The following is an 8,789-nucleotide window of genomic DNA, read 5'->3' on the forward strand; positions in this document are numbered from 1 at the left end:
ATGAACGACTGTGGCCCGTTCGAATAATTTGACTGTTCTTAACCAATTAAATTATTCAGGAAGTCAAAACACGCAAAGTGAAACACAAGAATAATACAAATCCCATATGGCCTCAAACCTTTGAGTATAAATAAAACACATTTTATTTATCACCATATCGATTACTCATTATTTGTTGTTTCGGGTAATCAACTTCTTACTTGAATTTTTACTACACTTGTCCCATGCTCTTAGCATGCACACAATGTGAATTTTTTTACTACACTTGTCCTATGCTCTTAGCATGCACACAATGTTTACCTATGATCCTTACTTTGTGAAATATATCAAATGAACACATTTCCAATCATACTCATTTCACAACTCCTAATCCTTTTCACAAGTGAATGAATATCAAATTCTTGCCACTTATGGAATATGTTAGATTCTAACATTTTATGCAATGATCCTTTCATAATGTCACTACACTAAAGCCACAATGACTATTGCTAATGAAATTACAAAGTCCTCTATCGGAGATTGTTACAAGACAATTCCATAGATGTGATGTCTCTTACTCAAAGTACATTCCTTTGAACATCCTTTTGCATAAAAGTTTCTAATCTAGACATAGATTCTCAATATCCAACTCCCAATATGGAAACCTTTCCATATTTTCCGTATGACAACTCATTCTTAATAGAGTCTTATCTATTCGTAATAATGTCGATATGGTCCATCCAATATCATACTTCCAACTACTCACAAGCGACCAATCATTGGTGAACTTTGGATTGTCCTTTGATAGTTGTTTAATTATCTTAGTCAAAACCTATTCTTGTCCCTTTCCCTCTAAATACGCTAGACATTTGGAAAATTTTAGAGTGGTCAAACATTATAGCATTTGCAATCGATCCTATACCCGAAGCGTATGGGACACGATGCATAATGTCTTACATAAAGATTTGATACTTTATCAATCTTCTGTCATAATATTTTATGAGCTATGTTCTCACAATTCGAACTATGAAGAGGAATGCCGTAATCATAATCGGAATTTAAGAACACACTATGTATCATTGACTAATTTATTAACATCCCACAACCTAAGCCTTTAGATTTGAAATGAAGCATAATATTCTCTCCCTTAATTATAGCAAAACAACTATTCAACCCTTACAACTTTGCAAAGTATGACTCTTGTTTTTCTATAATTAATATTACTAACTTGCAATACTTGCCTTAATAATCATACAATCATAACATTTATGCTCCCACTATCATGATGATTATTATAAACATAACACTTATGCTCCCACTAGCTTTGACATGTATTCAGAAACCAGCTTAACTTCGAGAAAAACAATACTTATTGAATCTCTTAAGTTCATGTTTCTAATACTTAATGCTTTGATAATCTTTTATCAAGGCTTCTTTATACACCTTTGTCTTAGATAGCTCGTATGTGTGTCCAAACAATTCAGACTAATTGCCAAATCTCACAATTCGAATCATGGAAAGGGATACCGTAACCATAATCGAATTCGAGATTCCAATTTTCACAATCACTATCTTCTTAAAATCTCTCTTAGTGAAAGCATTTCCTCACAGTCACTTTCATGAAGGAGGGAATCTTATGACACTTAGATTTTAACAGTGTATGTGTTCCTATCCATGTGAATTTGTCAAAACCAAAGTTTACGACAAATTCAAACTCATATGGACTGAACTCTTAATCTTGATTTCTTGCCTTATGGTAACACAGCTGCGCACCATGTCTTCCAAGTAGTTAAGCAGCTCACCCTTTCCTATCAATGTACTTTCAATCGATCAAGGTCCTTGCCTTTTATGCATTCAAATGAGAACTCATAGGCTCACATGCATAATTAACTCAATTGGAACGGCACAGAAACAAGGTAATGTCAACACGATATGTTGTAAACCTCTACTCGTGTGCTAGTGATGATCGATAAGGTTTATTCTTGATTTGTTCTTGAAACCTTTCAAGACCATTAAGACTCCCACTGACTATTGAAATATAAGATTCTCTTGTCAGTAAACATTTTTTGACAAACAAATATTCAAGAGTTTGTGTAGCCTTTACTAAGACAAAACAATTCACAAAATTGGTCCTAGTTGGTCTTTGTCTTATCCAAGACATCACAACTTACCAATTTTAAATGTGCAAGAATAATGAAAACCTTTTCTAAATTCTACATTTGTTGAATGTTATAAACCTTATTTATACTTGTCACTCAAGGTCATAATCTTAACTTTAAGATTTGTTTTTGGAACGAAGTGTAATTGACTTTCTGATTTAACCATTTCTTCAATTCTTGATTCCTCTTCTTAGTCATACAATTGTACTAAGACTCACTTAGAGGATCAATCGAGATATGTTTCTTAATCATTAAGACATATCATTAAGCATAAAAGTACTCTCCCTTCTTCTTAGAATAGAGAAACTTTTATCTTTCTGCCTACTTGATTCTTCTTATTCGTTCTGCTATTGATTTAAACCTTTTCAATCAATTCAGAATTACACTTAATCTTGTAAGTATAATCACATTTACTAAACCTGTAGTAAATCATGACGGATATCTTTGTTACTCTTGTGATGGACTTAATCAACACACAACTTTGTGTACTCGATCTCTTAGTCCTTCACTTGACACTTGGTCAATGAATTAGTCTAATTTACAAATATGAAATTTCTCATTCATCGTGCAACCAAGTTGCATGATCCCAAGTTTCTGTCCACTTGAAACTTGGGTGATGAGAAACTCTCCCTATTTGGTAAATTCTCGACATTTCCACAAACAACATAATTAAGAATCACATCCACTCGTTGTAGAAATATATGAACATCAATTTTTCATAACGATTTCATTGCAAGGAAATAAATAAATAAATAAATGAGTCAAACCAAAATTTATTTTATTCATAAAAGCAGCGGAAAACATTTGTCCTTACAATGCAAAATCAACTGAAAATTATGTAGTCAAAAAGTAAAATTTCTAACAACTCTATCATAACTTTCTAAGCTCAAAATCTAATCTTCAAATCCATGCGATCGCAATCAATTTCTTCGTGATTAGACTCATTTTGCTCTTCCATCAAGCTTCCTCTCTTTTCACTGATCCTGCAAAACATTCAAATGCAATTTTATCACATTATGTATTAAGAATCAATGAATAGGAACTTAATGGAGTTAGATAGTGGATTTTACCTGAAGCACAACCATACTCTTTGACTCTCCCATCTTCTGGGCTCTTCAGGCTCTTATGGCAGACTTGTATCCAACACCCTTTTGTCTTGGCAGCAAACGCAAGTCGGTTCTCCTAGAACGTCCTCAGAAGCATGGTTGGCTGACTTTCCCAACAAATATGCTCCATTGCTTTGCCAAATCATTTCTGATTCAGCAACAATAAGCATGTAAGTTAGGTCAATGAGGTTATCGTCATGATCCATCATATAATACTTTCTTTTGAACTCATTATATGATTCAGGAAGTGACTGCAGAACCTAGTTCACAACCAACTTATCAGGGAATGACGCACCCAACATTATCAACCTATCAATGTGTGATTTCATTCCTAGAATGTGGGCACACACGGGTTTACCATCTTCATGTTTCATTTCCAATAGGGTTTTAGTGACTTTGAACCTTTCAATTCTTCGATCTTGTGGGTTAGGGAGAATAATTGGAGGAGGTGGAGGAAGTGAAGCATGATTTCTTGTTCCTCGGTCGAATCGTGGAATATCATCTTCACGTGGAATGCTTGTTCCACGGGATTTGGAAAGACCATAGTTTTCGTACTTTGACATCTACAAAACGGGAGAAAAATAAATTCAAGTTAGTTGATTGATTGAGTCCTTATTAAATCACCCAAATGAGATATTAAGGCTAGGACCCAACACAATACACTACAACCAAGAAAAGGGATGCCGTAATCTAGTTGCAGAGTATTTGAAGGTAAGTGAATGACGATTCACTAATTTCCACCATGAAAAACGAAAAAGAAATTTAAGTTTTAATTTTATGAAAACTCCTAGATCCTATGAGATTCATTGAACATTTCAATGGCATGTTTAAATCTTGATATGCCCCTCTAGTTTGTGACTGGGATGCCGAGGATCACAAAGCGGGTGTGAATAACCATGCAAACTTACATGGTGCCCCCACATGTTACAGTCACCTATTCGATGTGCCGGTAAACCACACACGCTCCACCGAACTATGACAAACATTGAGTCACCCTTTGCTACCTTTGCTTAGAACCATTTAGTGTGCCGGTAAACCACACACGCTCCACTAACTTCTTCGCAAGGGCACAAAGTGTAATTTCATGGAATTGCATCAATTCACTTTTGCCTAAGTAACTAAGATTGGGAATTTAAAAAACATTTAGTTACTTTTGTACTTCATTATACTTATAATGGAAGGTTTCTGTCCTATCCTACCCGTTCGGCTAACGACCCTCCATTAGTCAAGAGTGCGGTGGGTAAGAGTGGATACCCATTCAATCGCCATTTTATAGGCAATTTCCTTAAACACCCCTTATAGATCAGCTTCGTGAATGAGGCCTACTAACGGTAAGACTGACTTTTACTCATACATATATATAATGTTAGACTTTTAATGTTATATATAGTATAGGGTGTATTTTACACTTTTAAAATATTATGTGGTGAAATTTAACAATTATACTTTTAATTCAATTAAATTGTAAATCAAAACTTTATGGATTTATTAAACCTCTTTTAATTATACACCTTAATTAATTAATAAAACCATAAGGGTGTGATATGAACTTTTCAAAATAATATTAGGGTTTTAGAATTTAACATTCCTTAATTAAACTTTTAATCAACTTTTATATTCCAAAACTTGAGGGCAGATTTGAAACATTTCAAAACATTAGGGTTTAGAATTTAAATATACATCAAAATTAATCTTTTAATCAAAATTTAAATTCCAACACTTGAGGGCAAGTTTTGAAACATCTCAAAACAATAGGGTTTCAACTATTTAAATTTCAAAACAAAACTTTTGAGTTCAAATTTAAACTATAAAACCTAAAGGGGAAAATTGAAACTTTTCATAACACAAGGATCAAATAACAAATAATATAAATTAAACAATTAATTTCATCATTATCTATATTTGACCTAATTTCAATTTCTTGCAAAATAAGTTACCCAATTAATACAAATAATCAAACTTTATCATATAAGGAAGTTATTATCTAATCAATTGGTAATTATCTTTTGTTTAATCAAGGATATACTCATAAATATGTATAAAATCAGATTTTAATGATCTAAAACAGATAAGGCAAGTTTCCATGAGTAAAACAACAAGAAATCCCGAAATCCCCTCTTTCTGACGCTCGAACTCGCCGAGTACCACACTGGACTTGCCGAGTTGAGGCCTACTCGCCAAGTACACCGTGGTACTCACCGAGTTCATCAGGTAGATGGCCAAAAAAATCGATTTTGCAACTTGAACAAACATACAAAGCATCAATACAATAGAAACCAATCAAGGCTCTGATACCATTGATGGGTTTTAGCTATAAGAACACCCTATGTGCTCATATAAACCCTAGTGCTTGGATCTAGGTTTCTCTATTGTACATTCAAGTTATCCAAGACTATAAACCCTAGATCTAGCATATGATAATCAATATAACATATAAATTAGGGTTTAGATCATACCTTGATTGTTATGTAGCAATAACAATCTCAAATCCTCCTTGTAATGACTTTAGAAAGCTTAGAGTCACAAATGTCACTCCTCTAATGGCTCACAAACACCAAGAGCAAGAGGATGAATAAGAGAAGAGAAGGAGGCTGCCCAAAATGTGTGGAAACCCTAACCAATTAGTTCACCACGTTTTTGGGGCATAAGGGTTCTTTAAATAGTGAGGCCATTAGGGTTATCTAACAAGGAAACCCTAATTTGGATGCTTAAGCCCTAAGCAACCCATGGACTCCTTTCCTTAAAGGCCTAGGATGATTTCTAATGGGTTTTCCCATAGAATTCGTCCACCCCTTTAATATGGAGTCGATTAGCTCAATATTCAACTATCATACAATTGACAGATCTAGTCCCTTAAGTTTAATTAATCTCTTTTAGTCACAAACTTAATTAATTAATTATTGACTAATATTAATTAAACAATATGATTTCTCCTTTACTCATAATATATTAATAAATCATAATTATTCCTTTCTCTCCATAATTCATCCTATCAAGTTGCTTTGGTGAAGGCAACTCAAAAGGATCATGCACCATCGGGTCAAGTACATACCAAAATAGTTATGGACTTAGACACTAATCCAACAAATTCTACCAAAGGTAAATGTTCATCCCAGTTACCTTGGAATTCCAGGGTACATGCTCTCAGCATATCTTCAAATGTTTGTATCATCCTTTCGCTCTGACCATCAGTCTGCGGATGGTAAGCTGTACTTAAACACAACTTGGTACCCATTTCCTCTTGTAGACTTTTCCAAAACCTCGAGGTGAAACGACTATCATGATCCGATACAATCGTTAATGGAACACCGTGAAGCCTCACAATTTCCTTCACGTAAGAATTCGCAAGCTTTTCCATAGACCATTTCTCCTTGGCTGCTATGAAATGCACACTCTTAGTGAATCGATCAACGACCACCCAAATCATGTCGTGACCACTTTTCGTTATGGGCAGTTTAGTGACAAAATCCATAGCAACGTCTTCCCCACTTACCCATAGGCATAGGAAATGGTTCTAAACTCCCGTACGGTTTCTGATGTTGTGTCTTTACTCTCGCACAAGTCACACACTCGACCACATACTTTGCAACATCAAGCTTCATCGTCGGCCACCAGTAGTAGGGTTTCAGGTCCCTATACATTTTAGTGCTATCGGGATGAATCGAGTACATGGTCTTATGAGCTTCTTCCATCAGAAGATCTCTGACTCCTCTTGTCTTAGGTATCCAAATCCGATCTTGGAACACCTTCAGTCCATGTTTGTTTATACCGAACACCAACGTTTTGCCCAAACGTTCTTCCTTTCGGTCATTCTTCTCAGAAGCTTCCTCTTGAGCTTTCTTTATACCTTCCACAATGGTCGAGACAACTTCAATTCTCAACGCTCTTGGCCTTTTCCTTTCAAGATTGACTTTCCGACTGAGAGCATCAGCAACAACATTTGCTTTACCGGGGTGGTAAAGTATCTCACAGCCGTAGTCCTTAAGTAACTCTAGCCAGCGTCGTTGCCTTATATTCAATTCTTTCTGATTAAAGAGATATTGGAGACTCTTATGATTAGTGAAAAGTTTGCACTTCGTGCCATAGAGGCAATGCCTCCATATCTTCAGAGCGAAAACTACCGTGCCAATTCCAAATCATGAGTCGGGTAGTTCTTTTCATGCTCTTTCAATTGTCGAGACGCATATGCAATCACCTTATCTCTTTGGGTCAAAACACAACCCAATCCAACCCCAGACGCATCGCTATAAACAACGAAGTCTTCAACCCCATCGGGTAGAGAAAGTATCGGTGCCTCACATAGTTTCTTCTTTAGCTTCTCGAATGCTTCTTTATGCTTATCACTCCAAGCATACGTAGCTCCTTTGTGGGTCAAAGCTGTCAATGGACTAGCAATCGAAGAAAAGCCTTGGATAAACCTTCAGTAATATCCGGCTAATCCCAAAAAGCTTTGGATTTCCATGGGACTCTTCGGTTGTTCCCACTTCATCACAACTTCGATCTTTGCTGGATCAACCATTATCCCTTCTTGGTTGACCACGTGACCCAAGAATTGGACTTCTCGAATCCAAAAATCACATTTGGAGAACTTTGCATATAGCTTCTCCTTCTTTAGTACTTCTAACACTTCTCGCAAGTGTCTGCCATGCTCCTCTTGGCTTTTCGAATAAATCAAAATGTCATCTATGAACACTATCACAAATTTATCTAGGAACGGATTACAAACCCTGTTCATTAAATCCATGAATGTTGCTGGAGCATTGGTTAGTCCAAACGACATAACCAAAAACTCGTAGTGTCCATATCGCGTTCTGAATGCAGTCTTCTCTATATCCCGCTCTCTTACTTTCAGCTGATGATATCCTGACCTAAGATCGATCTTCGAGAAATAGCTCGAACCTTGAAGTTGATCGAACAATTTATCAATCCTTGGCAAAAAATATCTATTCTTTATTGTTACTTTATTCAACTCTCTATAATCGATGCACATTCTCATACTTCCATCTTTCTTCTTCACGAATAACACCGGAGCTCCCCAAGGCGATGAACTAGGTCTAATGAAACCTTTGTCCAATAACTCATGAAGTTGCATCATCAGCTCCTTCATCTCCGTCGGTGCTAATCGGTAAGGTGCTTTTGCTATTCGCGTCGTCCCTGGTAACAATTCTATTCTAAACTCCACTTGTCTATCAGGCGGTAATCCGGGAAGATCTTCGGGAAATACTTCCGGATAATCACATACGACAGGAATGCTCTGCATCGCCTTTTTCTCCTTCTTATCATCCATCACAAATGCTAGATACGACATACATCCTTTGGCCAAACACTTTCTGGCTTTCATCAATGAAATGATTCCAGAATTTACTCTGCATTTATCTCCATACACCATAAACGATTCTTTCCCTGGCGGGTTTACTTTGACTATCTTTTTCTTGCACAATATCATGACGTCATTGGCGCTAAGCCAATCCATTCCCAACACGATGTCGAAACCATTAAGTTCTATAGGCAATAATTCCTCGTGGAACTTATTCCCATTTAAGTC

Source organism: Lactuca sativa, chromosome 8 (assembly GCF_002870075.4).
Source record: "Lactuca sativa cultivar Salinas chromosome 8, Lsat_Salinas_v11, whole genome shotgun sequence".
Taxonomy (NCBI): Eukaryota; Viridiplantae; Streptophyta; class Magnoliopsida; order Asterales; family Asteraceae; genus Lactuca; species Lactuca sativa.